This window comes from Hakea prostrata, chromosome 10 (genome assembly GCF_041222555.1).
Source record: "Hakea prostrata isolate BN-2017 chromosome 10, UWA_Hpros_2, whole genome shotgun sequence".
NCBI classification, from domain to species: Eukaryota; Viridiplantae; Streptophyta; class Magnoliopsida; order Proteales; family Proteaceae; genus Hakea; species Hakea prostrata.
This window is the reverse complement of record NC_142609.1, coordinates 35,309,108-35,319,366: the sequence shown is the minus strand read 5'-3', so window position 1 is coordinate 35,319,366 and position 10,259 is coordinate 35,309,108. Positions and strand designations below refer to the sequence as shown.

Genomic DNA, 10,259 nt, shown 5'->3' with positions numbered 1-10,259 from the left:
TCAACCTTGCCTCTCTTGGATCCTCGGGTAACTTGTCATCTCTTAGATATTCGATTATTGGATCCATCCAAGCCACGTTCCTTCAATATAAGAAATTTCTTTCTCATGATAACTTGGAAAAGTTACCTCTTCAATGTAGACCGAAGGGTCTAGATTCTTTTCCTTGGCATTGGCTAGTCGGGATAGCTCATCGCCCTGAATTTTCATTCCTCGAAATCTTAGATATCTTCAAATTCGAAATTGGTTCGAAATGCCTGCACTATCTCCCGATATTTTTGCAAGCGTGGTTCTTTAATGCCATACTCCCCCCGGACTTGGTTGACTATAAGTGAGAGTCACTATAAACAATAACATCTGTAATAGCTAATGCCTTTGACAACCGAAGTCCTGCTATCGGGGCCTCATATTCCGCTTCATTATTACTCGCATCAAATGCGAATCTTAAAGCATATCGAATAATAAATCCTGCTGGACTTTTTAATAGAATTCAGCGCCTGCTCCGTCTTTATTACTTGAACCATCCACATATACCTCCCAAGTGGTTGGTATAATGGGATCCTCAATGGTGGGTTCCACTGGTGCGAGTAGTTTCTACTACAAAGTCGGCTAATGCTCGAGCCTTGATTGCGGTTCCGAGCTTAAAGCTCACTTGGAACTCACTTAGCTCAACCGACCAGGATACCATCCTTCTAGACAAATCGGGTTTGTTAAGAACTTTACTAAGAGGAAAAGTTGTAAATACCTCAATTGGATGAGCTCTGAAAATATGGCCTTAGCTTCTGGCGGCCATCATGAGAGCAGACCACGCTTCTCAATCTGCGAATATCTCGTCTCCGCATCTAGCAACACGTGGCTTACATAGTAAATCGGCCACTTGTTTCTTATCTTTCTCCCGAACAAGTACTGCCCGACCGCTGAAAGGGATGTCGCTAGATATAGCTGTAATATTTCCCCCTTCTCCGGTGCGGACAGGATCGGTGGTTGTCCAAGTGCTTCTTTTAATTCCTCGAAAGCTTTACGGCACTCTTCGATCCACTTTGCTTCCTTACTGCCCTTCGGGACTTTAAGCGCCTTGAAGAAAGGCAAACATTTTTCTCCGGACTTGGAGATAAATCGATTTAAGGCAGACAACTCTCTCCTGTCAAACATTGTACATCCCAAACGGTTTTGGGAGCCTCCATATCAATCGAGCTTGAATTTTGGCAGGATTAGCCTCAATTCCCCTACGTGATACCATGAAACCCAAGAATTTGCCCGAGGAGACTCCAAAGGCACATTTTTTGGGGTTCAACTTCATTTGATGTTTCCTCGATCGAGAAAACCTCAGCCAAATCTGCAATGTGATTTGCTTTTTGTAAAGCTTTTCACCGGCATGATGTCGTCAACATATGCTTCAACATTCTTTCCTATCAGCTCTTTGAAAATCTTGTTGACGGCCCTGCGATATGTTGTTCCTGCATTCTTCGGGCCAAAAGGCATGACCTTGTAATAATAGCTTTCACGATCAGTCATGAAAGCCGTATACTTCTCATCCTCCTTATTCATAAGGATCGATTATACCTGAGTAGGCATCCATGAATCTTAAAGTTTCATATCCTGCTGATAGCATCTATCAAGAGGTCAATCCGAGGCAACGGGTAGCAATCTTTTGGGCAAGCTTTGTTTAGATCCGTGTAGTCTGTACACATCCTCCACTTCCCATTTGCCTTTTTCACCATCACCACGTTGGCCAACCAAGTTGGGCACTCGATTGGTTCTATGAAACCAGAATTCTTAAGTTTTTCAACCGTTCCGAACGGCTTCATACTTTTCAATAGAGAAATTTCTTCTTTTCTGTATCCTTTGGTTTCGCCTTAGGGTCTATCCGAGTTTGTGCTCTGCAATGGCCCGATCGATCCCGGGCATGTCCTCAGCGAGACCATGCGAATACATCTTTATTCTATTGAAGAAATAACTTCAACTCATCTTTAAACTCTTCCACTGTTCGGACCCGATATAAGTAATCTTTTTCTCATCCTCGGTACACGGACTGGATTTGCTCCGATTTCTCCCTTTGGTTCGGGCCTTTGCATCTCTGTCTCTTCCCGATCATCTCGAACTTCTATGGGGAGGGCGGTTACCTTCCTCGGACCCTCCTTGTCTTTTAAATAGGCAACATAACACTGCCGAGAGATCTTCCGGTGGAGGAGACTTGACCGATTCCCATATCGGTCGGGAATTTTATCTTTAGGTGCTTTGTCGAAACAATAGCACCTATCTTGGATAAAGATGGTCGCCCGAGAATCATATTACAGGCTGGTAGTTCTCGAACCACCAAAAAATTGATTCGGACAGTTGTTTCTTTAGGAAAACTTCCAATGGAAAGATCCAACTGAACCGATCCTTCCGCTCTACTGAGATGACCCTGCAAAGCCATATAGGTGTGTAGATGAAGGTTTCATCAAGTCCTGATCCACCTTCAATTTTTGATACACTTCGTAAGAAATTAGGTCAGCTGCTGGACCACTGTATCAATCAATACTCTATGCACTTCCCGCCGTGCAATCTCTACCTTGATGACTATAGCATCATCATGAGGTAAACAAACGTCTCTTTCGTCTTCTTCGCTAAAGGTGATAGAATCTTCACCATTCGGCTTCTTTACCCTGGCGCCTCTCCGGCTCCAACAAATTTGGATTTGGTTTTTAAACTCCGGAATGATTCGGGCTCTGGACCCCGAAGATGGTAAGGATCGGTGACCGAGGAGCAGCTTCAATCACCTCCTTGCCTTTTTTAGACTTCGGGGCCTCCCTCGATCGTTCGAACTAACCGAACGATCCCTTTTTGGAGCAGCCGCACGTGGCCCACGTGGCTCCTCCCTTCTCCTGCTAACAAAGCTGGACTGAGATGTCCACGAGATATCAATCTCTCAATATCTGCCTTGAGATGACGACAGTCATTAGTGTAATGACCATAGTCCTTGTGGAATCGGCAATACTTTTCCCGATCCTGCTTTCTCTCCGGGTTTCAAAAGAATTTTAGGCGGCCACTTCAAAATATTTTTTTCTTTTGAGGATATTCAAAATATCGGCCCGAGGAGATTCAATGGAGTGTACTCACTTCTACCGGGGGATCTTTGGCGCCAAGGTTGGGATCTTCCAACCCGATCGCGAACATTCTTTTTGGCTTCTCGCTACCGCTCGGGAGCCTTTTGTTCCTTATTGGAGACTTTATTATCTCCTTGGCGCGCATCTAGAATCTCCATGACTTCAACAACCTCGGCATCTCTGTACCAACTCGGCATAAGTCGTGGGTATATCCTGTAGTAATAACTCCAGGAGTTTCCGATTTGTGAGTCCTGTGAATAGAGCGGTTCCGGCTACTTGTTCATCCAAGTTTTCTATCTCCATCGTCACTTTGTTGAATCTTTTGAAACTCTCGATCGATTCGTTCTTTCCTTGTTTGACGATAAACAAGGTTTCTTCCGTTTTCTTGACTCGTATCCCACTCTGGAATCGCCCTATGAATTGGCGCGCCAATTCGTCAAAGTTCTACGATCCTTCCCGAGGGGAGGTTAGAAAACCACTTTTGTGCCGCTCGATTAGAGATGAACCGAAAACCCCGCATAAAATTTCATCGGAATTACCAGAAACCGCCATGGTCTCGTTGGTAATAGCCGATGTGAGCTATTGGATCTCCGGAGCCATCGAATGTTGAGAAGGTAGGCAAACGAAAGTTATGGGGGAACCGATATCCCGCAATTGGCTCAAGCAAAAGGAGTTTTCCGAATGACCGAGTAAATATCCTCGATTATTCTTCCCTTAGCCAACTGCCTTAACTTCTCATTGATGTTGGCCAATTCTTGACCAATCTGGGTCGGGTGATCTTTAGCAATACGATCACGACCTCGATTAACACGATCATCACGTGCTACCCGATCATCACGAACAGCCCGTCCTTCACGAACGTTTCTCTCGTCCTGAACCGCTTGATCATCACGAAACGGTTCTTCGACGGTGGGTGAGTGAGTTCTTACCCCCTGTATCCAACCTTGTATTTGAATCGGTTGTACTCTCTTGCTGTCTGTCGAACCGATCGCCTCGCCTTGGTTGATCATCAATCCTCCGAAGTCCTCGGTCTCCTTCACGGAAATTCTGATCAACATTCCGGTCTTCAGCCATTCTTTGGTCACGTGGCAATGCACGTCTCCCTGAATCGTGTTGATCAGGTTCTTGTGGTAAAACCACTCGTCTGGTGAGCACGCGGAGTGCTTGGCTCACCTCCAAGAGTTGAATCTTTACCTGATCCAATTGATCTTGGATTGTATCGGGAGGAAGATTACGTCCTCCTGGCCATCATCCACCTCGATAGGATTTTGGCTTTCCTGGGGAATATCTGGATTATTCACCCCAGGTATCTGAACACCGGAATTGCATTGTGCAGCGGCTGCTGATCTAGTCACCATGGCTTTTTCAAGTCTTTCCCACAGACGGCGCCAAATGATGCGTCCAAAATCTGCTCAGCCCTTGGATCTCCACGTGATGTCTGCAAAACGAAAGCGTCGGATGTGGCCCGACCGGCTGGGGTCGGGAGTCCACCTCCGAAGGCTAAGACAGTTGATGAACTTAATCACAAACTGCTCTGCTAGAAGCACAGAGCTAATGAATGAAGAAACGGGAAAGGTGATCTAGATAGCAGGATGCTGATAGTTTGGATCTATCAATATGTATCTGAACCTGAGTCTCAGATAGTATTCTTTTTGATCGATTGATCCGTCCCTCACCTTGTATGGTAGTGAGGTTTATATAGAGTGTACCTTCGAATCTCCTTCGTTGGATGCACTCGAGCCTTCTTCGGGTAGTCGTTGGATCTTATCAATGAGATCCGTTGAGCGATAGACTTCTACTAGTTTGGGCTAGTAGAGGACTCCTGAGATAACCATTAGGTTATGCAATAGTTATCCCTTTGATGATGATTATCCGCAGCCGTCAGTTTGAGTCTGCTGTCATCAGGGTGATTACCCTAATCCATAAGTAAGATTAGGGCACGCTTGCAGCCGAATAATCTTTCTTCTTCAGCAAGCCATCTTCTGGATCCGGTTCGCTCGGGAGCGATTCGGTTTCTCCGTCTCGACCGGGGTCGAGGGTCGGACTAGGTATGAACCCGGTCTGATCATAAACTCTCCATATCAAAAACCAACTCTCAAAACCCACTTCACCTGCTAAAGTACTGGCGTAATTAAAGTTCTAGAAGAGGGTATTCAAGTAGAGATGCCAATCTTTCTTCAATCCAGGCTCACTCAGGCTGAGTCATCGACGATGATGGAGTTTGGATATGGAAGCGAAACCCATTATATAGTAGGGGAGCATAGATGCGACAACCAGAGCAACGGCGGTGTAACCGACGATGGTCAAGCCGATGTAGTTCAGGAATGTCAAGGAGAGAGTGGTTGCCAGGGTAGCAGCAACGTGAGGGTAACCAGAACCAAGAGTTGGGAAGATGTGTTTGAGATAATCAACACAAAAGACTGGGTAAGCAGCGTTGTTGATGACATTGAGAATTTCCAGTATCCCATAAAATTACCCCAAAAAGGGTCAAAAGCCCGTTCTACCCATATGACAAATCCGCCGTTGTCGGGGAAGGTGGTGGCTAGATCTGCAGTGATGAGAGCTTTAGGAATACTCCAAATAAAGGGGAATACGGGAATACCCACTATCGCTAATAGGGTCTGGCTGCTTGGACGACGGTTTCCTTCCCATAAGGTCCACCGGAGACTTCGAAGTAGATGAGAAAGATGAGCGGGGGGAGTTTCAGTTAGTTTTACTCCTGCCGTGTGCCTTGTTTAATGGAGTAGTTGGATTTAATTGTAAAGACATGGTGTAAATTTGACCGTAGGATAGATGTAAGGGTATTTTGGTCATAAAATCTACAATTTGTCCTTAAATAATCTTATTGGATACCTTAGGGGAGGCAAATGCAAAGTGTCTATTTATTTGGACTAAAAATGACATGGACCAAACCTTAAGGGGTCCAGATGAAAATTACCCTTTATTTATTTATTTATGGGCTCGTATTTGGGAATTGGCAAGGGGAGGAGGTTGTTAGATTGAGCTTTGCCTTTTAAACTCAAATATTTACGTTGGATATGCTAGCCTATCCCTAACTAGAACCCTAACCCTGGTCTTTTAAGAGAAATAGTGCCAGGTTGAGCCAACTTAGACCGACACCGAGATCTTAACTACAAAAAAATAAAACAATTCATAATTCTATATTATTACTCTACTTTCAACAAAAATATCATATAAGGTTGTAGGGGCCCATCCATGGTTGAATACTCACTCTGGACCTTGTCCTAACCCTAATCTAGCACCATTGGACTCACCCACTAGGTCAGAATTTTGAGCCCAAATCATACCAGGCCAAATGTAGATCATGTGTAACATCCTGACCTAGAGGCTATTTGGATTAGCTCAATGGTACAGGATTCTTGCACAGAGCCCCTTAGATCTGTCGATGCGGTACCATAATTAGCTTATGTCCACATTGTCCACAACAAAGATAACAAGTAGAATCTATTAAATTTAGAAAGAGAAGATACATCATTTCCTTTGTCTTTAAGGTGCTCGATTTTACAATTGTCTAGTTCTACTACTAAAATTAAATAAGCGAAATATTTAGCTTGGCTATGCTTTGGTCTACTCCCTGTCTCCCAAGTTGTCGTTGTCCCGAACTTATGGCTCCATCTCAAAGAAGAAATCCTCGAGAGGTGTACTTGGAGGAGAAAACAAGCACAATCATATGCATGTGATACTCCCCTACATTTCATTATGCAGGTCTCTAATTTTAGTAACATGCTTTATGGATACCAGTCCTCAAGAATAGTCTCTCAATCCATAAAAGAAAGTGCACGACCGGGGTATAGGGTAAGGGCCACATTCCGTACCACGATTGGGATTAAGGGATATTAGGTCCACACTAGGCTCACAATCCCTCATCATCCTCACAATCCACTCATCACAACCATTGGTATAGGTGTCTCTTCACGGCTCCCATTGTGTCTATTGGGCGACCACTAGTATCACTACTCAATACCATGGGTTGCCAACCTCAATACCCCTGTTGTTACGTTGGTTACACGCTGGGGTGAGTCCTAACCCAATGCAACTTTAGGGTCATATGTATATGTAAATATGCATGAGTGTTTGGAGGCAATGGCCATAGCCACCACCCTCATCATATATTAGGATATGGTTCCCCATTTACCCTTGATCATCTACATTGACAGATAGCATTACGATAATGATAAGTGAACATTAACAGATAAGTATAGTATGTGTGTTGAGTGGAGGACGCACATGTTATATTATGGATTTATGCAATCATGTCATACATAGTTATACATTCATATCACAACATATGTAACTGGCAAAATCAATTCTATAAATAACATCCTAAGTCTAGCATCCATTTCCTTCTCACCTTGTATGGGTTTCTGATTCAATCCATTTGTGGTTCCGAGTTGGGTTGTTATATTCTAGCATACGCATGTTCGTGCCTATGTAGGAATATCCATCTCCCAAAGTTCTCCTTCTATTTAGCCCCAAACCACCCCCTGTCAACACCATGGTAAATGCAACATCCTCACAAGACAATTGTTGTATCGACTGGAGGGTCTCCAAGAGGAAAATCACTCCGAAATTTGGGGAAATAAGTAAATTATTGCTATGTGAGGCAACAACAATCGTTATGGGAAAATGTTTCTTCTTGCTTGGAATTCAGGCCGTCGATGAGATTTGACAACCTTGGTTTTCAATATTCGCCCATTGATTAAAGTTGAAATATTCAAGTTTTGGATCAATTGAGGAAATAAGTAGATTATTGCTATATGAGGCAACAACAATTGTTATCGGAAAATGTTTCTTCTTGCTTGGAATTCAGCCCGTCGATGAGATTTGACCAACCTTGGTTTTCAATATTCGCCCATTGATTAACATTGAAATATTAAAGTTTTGGATTTTAGAAGATATGTACATAAAACTGATTACTAACAATAGAATTGCTTTTATGTCCCTCTATTTTTATAATTTTGGCCCAAGTTTGACATGAATGCAGACATGTAGCTGTAAAGTAGTAGAGAAGATGCACTTTTCGTGAACCTTTTCCTTGTCTTGAACCTACAATTCAAGCGGCCCTAGACATCTAACACCTTCTGGTCCTTGCAGTCTTGCAGTGATTTTGAAACTTTTTCAATTAGTGGAAAAATGGTTACCCAGCGGTGAGGTTTTGGTTAGGAGCTGGGACTAGTTTTGAAAAATTCAGAGAGTGATATTTGTAATGAATAGGGGTGTCAATTTGTGGCCCAAACTGGCCCAGCCTGCACCGCCCTAAAACTAAGTTGCAATTCATTATAACCCGTTTTAATAGTTTTAAATTAAATATTGTTGAATCGTCATATTATCTCTAGGTAATTGGTATAGACAATCAGAAAAATTGAGCATGACTTCAAATATAAAATATTCATTCTACTACTTGTAAGGGACAATCAAAATAATTACATATGAATGTCTAATTGAATGTATTAAGTTTGTTTAAATTGATAAATACTTATCAATTCAGAGGTATATTTTTTTTCCATATCAAACTAAACACCAACCAAAAAGAAGACGGTTTCATAAAAGGAAAAAAAAAATCTACAATTTCATAGTATAAGAATCCAATTTTAAGGCAATGAATCATAGTACAAGATGTAATTTAAAAGGGTTTTTGGTTTGAGAATTTGTTTATGGTTTAGCATCTGGTGGAGCTTGATGAATGAGCTTGTAGTCTCTATGTTATTATTTACTATTTGGGTTCTTGATTTCTATAGAGTGGGAGGGTGGATTTTCTACAACGTCGAATGACTTTTAATTTCTTAATGGAAATTGAAAAATAGCAATTTTGCTTTGCATGGAATTTTTGCTTTCATTATAGGATGTTTAACTATTTCTATACATTCTTTTTCTTGCATACCATGAGTATTAGTAGGTATAGGGAAACAAACACCATCAATGGGGATGTAGCTCACATGGTAGAGCGCTCGCTTTGCATGCGAGAGGTACGGGGTTCGATACCCCGCATCTCCACCACTCCCAAGCAAGCAATGATTAATTGCATTCCATGGAATAGGGTTTCCATCATATCTGACTAAGAAAGATGACACAATGCCCCTGTATGAGCTCGCTTTGTTTTGGACTTTTACCTTAAATATTTTATTATCGCGCAAAATTGGCTCAGGGAGGTGGATGATCCTACCATGTCTCTTTATTTCTTTCATCTTCACCTTTTCTAACATAACAAGTTTCAAAGAGATTGAACGGTAAGAACAATAATCGATTTCTCAAATCTAATGTTCATAGATGTATATGCAAGTATGCATGAGTGTTCGGAGGCAATGGCCATAGCCACCACCCTCATCATTTATAAAGATATGGCTCCCCATTTACTCTTGATCATCTACATTGACATATAGCATTAAGATAATGATAAGTAAAACATTAATAGATAAGCATAGTGTGTGTTGTGTGTAGGACCTAAGGGTGTCAATATGGTTAAAAAACCGTTAAACCGTACCGTACCAAACCGTTTAAACCGTACCATACCATACCGTTTCGAAATTCAGTACGGTATGTACCGTTACCGAATTTGGACATTCGGTACGGTACGGTTATGGTAAACTGTGTCATACCGTACCGTTAAACCGAATACCGAATCCCGTTTTTCATACCGTTTTTCATATCGTATACCGCATAACTATAACCCTAAATCCCTAATTCTAAACACTAACTTTCCTTTGTTTGTCACAATCGAAGAGAAGAACAGAGAGCAGAGGCAACGGCTGTTGAGATTGTCTTATAGCTTGTTGCACATTTGTTTCTTTTTCTGGTTCGGTGGGCTGATTGTCACCTTGCTGGTGCCCTTGGATTGCTTAGAATACTTATTTACAAGGTAATTGTTGATGAAATATTCATGAATTTGATGTTAGTTCTTATGTACATCAACATGTTTGAGCCTACTTTCCCTTGTTTGGCATCGAGTTTGATGTCCTTTGGAACATGCTTTTGATGTTTATGGTCATCTGCTGCAGGCTTATGCTGATGGCTTCAAGCTTCTCCGCATCAACGAAGGAGATAACGAGAGAGGTTCTGATTAACGAATGCCATTGTTAGTGTTTATGGGTTGCTTGGTTATTTTCCTTCCCAAAGAGAGTCTCCTTTGGCGCTTGGTTGTGGCACTTGATGTGG

The 10,259-nt window shown here is 42.3% G+C and overlaps 1 non-coding gene across 1 annotated transcript; it reads left to right on the top strand.

Annotated features, from left to right (window-relative positions):
* The first annotated feature begins 9,028 nt into the window (after positions 1–9,028).
* TRNAA-UGC (transfer RNA alanine (anticodon UGC)) lies at positions 9,029–9,101 on the top strand. The gene has a single exon. It is a non-coding gene; the product is annotated as a tRNA-Ala (tRNA).
* The last annotated feature ends 1,158 nt before the right edge of the window (positions 9,102–10,259 follow it).